This window comes from Vulpes vulpes, chromosome 12 (genome assembly GCF_048418805.1).
Source record: "Vulpes vulpes isolate BD-2025 chromosome 12, VulVul3, whole genome shotgun sequence".
Lineage (NCBI taxonomy): Eukaryota > Metazoa > Chordata > Mammalia > Carnivora > Canidae > Vulpes > Vulpes vulpes.
In genome coordinates, this window is record NC_132791.1 from 28,069,341 (window position 1) to 28,075,821 (window position 6,481).

At 33.7% G+C, this 6,481-nt stretch overlaps 1 pseudogene; it reads left to right on the forward strand.

Moving 5' to 3' along the window:
• The first annotated feature begins 3,605 nt into the window (after positions 1–3,605).
• Positions 3,606–3,733, forward strand: LOC112927631 (U4 spliceosomal RNA; annotated as a pseudogene).
• The last annotated feature ends 2,748 nt before the right edge of the window (positions 3,734–6,481 follow it).

The window sequence follows — 6,481 nt, forward strand, 5'->3', positions numbered from 1 at the left end:
TTGTTTCATAGATAGATAGATAGACAAATATATATATATATATATATAGTGTGTATCCATTAACAGATTTACAATTACTTTTTATGAATTTGTCTTTCAATCTTTGAGAAAACCAAGTGTGAAATTACAAACCAAAATTATCTTACTGCTATTTATATTTGTTTGTATATTAACTTTTACCAGAGAATCAGTAGGCTCTTCATGTCAACATAGTCCCTACTACATTATTTGCTACATTATAATGTGATTGAAGGGAGAAAAAGCTGAGATTAAGAGTCAACCAAGTTGAAATTATTTTTTATTGGTAGATCAAGTCATTTTATTTTTGTCTCTGTGTATTAGCACCAGAGTTAGTTTGTAATTAATTCTTGGTAAGCAATAATTTTAGTAATGTTTAATCAATATCTACTGTCATTCCCATGATCAAGCAATATGCATGTTTAATCAATATCTACTGCCATTCCCATGATCAAGCAATAGTGCTGTCTGGGTAATTACACTTATGCCTTTTGTTAGATTTAATGTAAGAAAGGAAACTGGAAAATCAAGAAACAACTAGGTAAAATCAGTGCTCTACTAAAAGTCTAAGCTGTTAATAAATTTTCCATAACCATATTCTCACCCTAAAATAAAAACCTGACAAATGGCCTTAACTAAGAATTTCTGAAAACATTTTAAACAAAAGATTAAAGAGATTTGAAAGAAAATATGGAGATTATAATCCATTCATTTAGGCATATCCATTTTCCCCAAGTTGTACCCAGATGTCATTTATGGATTTTCCTGGAAACATGGCTTTCAAAACAGGACCACTTACAATTAGTTTTACATAAAGTGAATTGTATGTTCAACCTGTGCTAAAGAAACAAAAATCACTGGACATAATAGTCATGTAAAGCAAATTTAAAAACCCATTAGTGGGAATTATTAATAAGGGAATATATGAATTCCCATCCATCTTAAACAACTATAACATAAAACTTAGATGTATTTTATATTCATGTATGTTTATTCTTCAAGAAAAATGAACACATACAAGCCCTTCTGAATATATTATTATTATTTTCCTGGTAGAAAAAAGAAAGAAAAGTAGTTATATTGTAACACTGGAATGGAATTTATGCCAATCACTACAAAGCTTAGATTCTGTGATACACAGAATTCCTTTGCTTATTTAGTTATTAGAAGGAAAAAAATAGCAAACTTTGTGGTATGAAATCAGGGTTCATGGCATAGACTAGTAGGATTGCGAAGTAGGAAAAGTTTCCTTGAACAGAATGGCAGTTTCTTTTAAACTCTATATGTTAGGAAAATGTGTTATCTTGATGGAATCTACAGAAAGTCTTAGCAAGATGTTGATGCAGAAAATTCATAGAAACATTCTTGATACAATACCACTGATGGATTCTTGTCTTATAGAGGCATAATATGAATACATTAAAGTGAAAATAAGTTTGTTTCCTGTAACTTCAAATGAAGAAAAAATAATCATCTTTATTAGGACAGGAAGAAGTGAATATAAGACACCGTAAATGTATATGTTCCATTGAAATTTTTTTCCTATCAGCTGTACTCAATTGAAACAGCTAACATAGACTCCAACTAATTTCATTAAATCACTATTTAATTCCTTCACTTCTTTTTTTTAATCATTGAATTATAAAACTTTCTGATAGCTCAATTTGGCTCCTCTCCCCCACGGAAGCCATATCAACTGAGTGTTTTTTCATACAACTGCACATGCTCAACGACATACACACATATATTTGTCTGTAAATTCAAGCAAAAGTCCATGATTTTGCATTTATGGCAGCTCAGACGCCGTTCTACAAACCATTCTCTTCTAACTTCCAAGGCTAAATCTTTTCTATTTAATTCGTGTAACTTGGTTATTTTCTCAGCAGAAGTGAAAGTACTAATATACCTATAATCCAGACTATCTATAGGCCACATTAGAAGATAGATGAGTGTTTTCTTCATCTTCACTTTAAACAAAATATTTTATTTATTAGAGAGAGAGAGAGAGAGAGAGAGAGAGAGAGAGAGAGAGAGAGAGAACGAGCAGAGGAAGCAGCAGGCAGAGGGAGAGGGAGAAGCAGCCTCTCTGAAGAGCAGAGCGCCCGATGTGGGCTCTATCCAAGGACCCTGAGATCATGACCTGAGCTAAAGACAGATGCTTAGCTAACTGAGCCACCCAGGTGCCCTCATTTTCACTTTTATTCCTTTTTTCAATGTGATTATTTATTTTGTTTTGTTTTTGTTTTGTTTTGTTTGTTTTTGCCTTGTGATCCAATGTCTTTTCCTCTGACATCTCACTCCTTTAATAAATCAATTATATTTTAGGCATCTGATAAAAAGAATTTGATAAATTACTTCATATTAAATTGAAACTAATGGTCTGACTCTACTTATAATAGCATTTTCCATTAGTAAGGAATACTGCAGATCTATGCAAGGGATTATAGGCTCTCACGGCAGAAAGTAGAGGTGATATTTACTCACTCTAAAATTTGTGTAATCCTAAAATTTGTTGTTCAAACCCAGAAATCCTTGATAGTGAAAAGGGCACTATTAATAATTGCATGGGGATAGCAGTGTACACTGGAACTGTGCCTGGCAAACCAAAGCAGATGGTTCCCCAACCTACAATGTTATTTTCTAGCCCTAGGCTTCTCCATCCAGAGTATCCAGCCCTTCATGTGGTTCCCACAGTTTGCAGACATATGCTGTTTTGTAAAACTTCAGATCAAACCAAATGGAGAGTATTGCTCATTAAGGTGTCCCTGAGATGACTTAGAAATTTTAGGATAGGCAATTTTCCAAATTTTAGTACAGAAAATATGGTCAGTATTAGTATAGTACATGGTTAGTACAGTATGTGGTCCCTTGCAAAATGCACTGAACTTATTGTCTACTCTTTTCTACTTTTCAAAAGTCAAGTTATTGTTTAAATCATGCTACTTCATTGCACCTCTACTCTTTCTATAGAGCGGTGGGAAAAATAATTAAAATAGAGAATGCTTAAAGATATTTCCAGTACTGATATTCTAGGAGTCTAAGCAGGTGTTATGATAAGCTTTCCTGTTTCCAATAAATAACATCACAAACTAAAAAAGTCATTTATATATAATTAATGTGAATTTTTAGATCCCTCTAATAATGATTGAAAAATGACAGAAACCTTCAACTTCATTTTTCCCCGTTTATTATATTGTTCATGCACCAAGTGTGCTTGATTTCTATTGAAAATGAGATGCTACTGAAAACTCCAGTATAAGATTTTTTGGTGAGAGTATGATCAATGTTAGTGCCACATGTGACCCTGCTTATTGATCATGAAATGAAAATAAGGACACTAGTTTTTGTTTTATTGATTCCTAAAATATTATTTAAAACATATTGTCTCTAATAATTCCATATTATTTACACTGAAAGAATAATATCATTTGGGGGACTCTGGGATGGATTCTGGCAATAAAAATGACCACATCATTGTTTCTCTTTACCTATGCAGTAATGGGTAGAGTTAGGTTCTCTGGGAGGTTCATTCACTTTCTCTGGCTTTAAGATAAAAAACTAGCATGAGTTAGAACTAAAGTTAAGTTAGCTTTGCGCAGTGGCAGTATCGTAGCCAATGAGGTTTATCCGAGGCGCGATTATTGCTAATTGAGAACTAAAGTTAAGCAAAGATAAATATAAATACTGGTTTTAAGTTAAGGAAACTTTGGGAGAGAACCAAAACAGGTTTTAGAAGCCGACAGATCACACTTCAAATTTTGACTCCACTGATAATGGCTTTGTAACCTTAGACACAGTTACTTATCTTCTTTGAGCCTTAGTTCCCTCACATGTAAAATGGACTATTGATATTTGAGTCATGGAATAGTTGAGAAAATTATATAAGTAAGTAGAGCTGTTGCAGTCACTATAAGGTTATAGATCTCATGCCATTAATTGTTTCTTGATTGAGAATATTGGACAAATACAATCACAAACTGCTACTTCAAATACTTGTCTTTGGTCTTGGTCTATTTCTTAATCTTTATCTGTATTAGACTTTTATAAACTATCCCCGTGCCCTTGCTACCTCCCACCCCAAATAAAATAATTAATGACACTAATTTGCAAGCTCTGTTGATCTCAGACTAGGTGATGTATCAGCTGATGGGAGTGATTCCTATATTTCAAGACACCAGTGCCAAATATTTGATACCCATAGAGCAATTACATTGCATCCTAAAGAATCCAACATTCATTTTTATTATTTTTTTTTAGTTTTTTAGTCATTTGTAATAAAAAGAAATGGATATGTGTCTAGCTTAGGTCATGGGTACTTTATTTAACGCAAAATGTGTTACGATATTTGACAGAATAAATGAAAATATAAGATCCCCTACAAGGCTAGAAAACACCATTTCCTACAAATCCCCCAAATAACTGACAGTGAGGGATGAATGGTGGGGGGAGAACATGGAGGTTATGAAAAGACTACTTGCATAGTACTTTAGGCTCCCACTGAGGTCGATCAAGAATTGTCTTATTATCTCAACATTGTGTAATATGTTCCAAATGCCCATCTGGAATATTATTTTGATTTGTATTCCTTTAGAATCAACTTCAATTTCCAGTACTATCTTCTATCATTTTATGTTGTTATAAAGGTGAATCACATATTTGTGGCAGATTAGATTTCTCTTTGTATTGGGGGAAAAAAAGAAAAGGGAGATGACAAGGAAAGAGAAACAGGAGTGGATTTGTGCCCAGATGTTTAGGATCATACTATAGTTGCAATGCTATCTAGGTATTTTTAACCTATGGAGATTATTTTTTAATTCATCAACTTTTAAAATGAATTTTTAATAAAATTATAGTTAAGAGGGAAAGAGACATGGAGTTCTAGACATTTTTAATCTATTTGCATTATGAATCGCTTCTTAGCCTTTTGGCTAAGATCTAGTGTATTTGCATTATGAGGTGAAATTCTTGATAACTTTTTTTTTTTAAGTTTTTACTTAAAATCCAGTTAACATGCAGAGTAATATTAGTTTCAGGTGTACAATATAGTGATTCATCACTTCCATACATCACCCAGTGCTCATTACAGAAAGCATACTCCGTAATCCGCATCCACCTATTTAACTCATCCCCACCTCATCTTCTGTCTGGTAACCATTAGTTTGCTCTCTGTTGTTAGGAGTCGGCTTCTTGGTTTGACTCTCTCTCTCTTTGTTTTTTCCTTTACAATGTTTAGAGCAGCATTATCTACAATAGCCAAATTATGGAAATAGACCAAGTGTCCATCAACTGATGAATGGATAAAGAAAAGGATACACAGTGGAATATTAGTCATTAAAAGAATGAAATCTCACCATTTGCCACAACATGGTTGGAGCTAGAGAGTATTATGCTAAGGAAAATAGGTCAGTCAGACAAATATCATGTGATTTCACTCATATATGGAATTTAAGAAAGATAACTTTTCTTAACTCTCTCCCCACCCTCCCCTCCCTGTAACTTGTCCTGGAGACTAGGAGAAATATCTTATTTGAGATCCCTTCTCAAATACCCATACACTAAAGGAATTAATTCCCAAAGGGAAAGTAAAATGTCCTGTCATAAATGTACTGTATTTAACATTGTCTTTTCATTGAAAGAATGTTTTTCTACCTGCATGGCATTAAGATTTTCAGCTTCCTCATTTTTTCCCCACGGCACTCCATTCTTATGTATAATCCTAGTTGCATCTTTCATTTTTAGAAAGTGGCTGATAGTCCAGATTTTTTTTTTAAACTTACTTTTAAATTTTTTTTTATTTTTATTTATTTTTGATAGTCACACAGAGAAAGAGAGAGGCAGAGACACAGGCAGAGGGAGAAGCAGGCTCCATGCACCGGGAGCCCAACGTGGGACTCGATCCCGGGTCTCCAGGATCGCGCCCTGGGCCAAAGGCAGGCGCCAAACCGCTGCGCCACCCAGCGATCCCCGATAGTCCAGATTTTAAAAAGCCTTGCTCTACTACAAGGCTGTTTTCAGTTTTGGAAAATATGTTTAGATTGGCATAAAGCTAGGTTTTTCTAATAGTTCTCAGAAAGCTTACAAACACACTAATCTTTCACTTGTCCAGAGGTTATTTATTTTGTAACATTGACCACCAAGAACATGGCTAAGATTGTAAAAGGATTCTGAGATTTAAGGAAAATAGGTACCACGACTCATGTGGGTTTTTTCACACAATATATTTTCTCTTATATTAAGCATAAATCTAACTGGTTCTATCATCTGGTTCTCCAGGCCACAAAGAATTAGAAAGGCAGAATCTGTGTATTTATTTATTTTTTATATGAGCAATCATCTGATTTATAAAAAGATGCAACAACATTTAAAATGATACAAAATAACAATTTCAAAACAACCTCAAAAAATGAATATGTTTAACTATACTCAGCTCATAACAGAGCAAATGGGTAAGAAGAATAATTCA